This window comes from Mastomys coucha, unplaced genomic scaffold, assembly GCF_008632895.1.
Source record: "Mastomys coucha isolate ucsf_1 unplaced genomic scaffold, UCSF_Mcou_1 pScaffold23, whole genome shotgun sequence".
In the NCBI taxonomy this organism is placed as follows: domain Eukaryota; kingdom Metazoa; phylum Chordata; class Mammalia; order Rodentia; family Muridae; genus Mastomys; species Mastomys coucha.
Window position 1 is genome coordinate 50,876,050 of NW_022196906.1, and position 476 is coordinate 50,876,525.

Sequence of the window (476 nt, forward strand, 5' to 3'; positions counted from 1 at the left end):
AAAAAAAAAAAAATCTAAGGATTATGTGAGACTGAAAAGAATAGCAAAGCCTCAATTAATCCACCCATGAACCATTTAGATAAAAAGTATTAAAAGACTATTATAAAGCACTTCCAACCTCAAGCCCTAAGAGCAGAGCCTAAGAGCAGGTCCTTTCTTTGGCTCCCATTTCTGTAGTGAATTTGAAGTTGAAGGTATAATGGATATAAGTTATAGGTGCTTGTATTCAAAATCTTGCATAAAGAGAATAGAGAGTGAGGAAGTTGTGAAATCTGAAGATTCCAAAGTCTTTCAGCAGGAAATCAGTAAGGAAAGCAGCCAGGTTTCAGTCCTGTAGAAACACGCTTAAGATAAGAGAAAGGTGGTGGCGGGGAGGTAGAGGCAGGCAGAATTCTGAGTTCATGGCCAGCCTGGTCTACAGAGTGAGTTCCAGGACAGCCTGGGCTATACAGAGAAACCCTGTTTTGAAAAACCAA

General features: G+C 39.9%; 1 protein-coding gene and 1 long non-coding RNA gene across 5 annotated transcripts in view; one reads left to right on the plus strand and one right to left on the minus strand.

Moving 5' to 3' along the window:
* Positions 1-476, minus strand: part of Hmg20a (high mobility group 20A) — an 80,703-nt gene that overhangs the window by 10,777 nt on the left and 69,450 nt on the right. The window lies entirely within an intron of this gene.
* Positions 1-476, plus strand: part of LOC116073923 — a 14,076-nt gene that overhangs the window by 1,468 nt on the left and 12,132 nt on the right. The gene's annotated exons all lie outside the window — the stretch shown is intronic.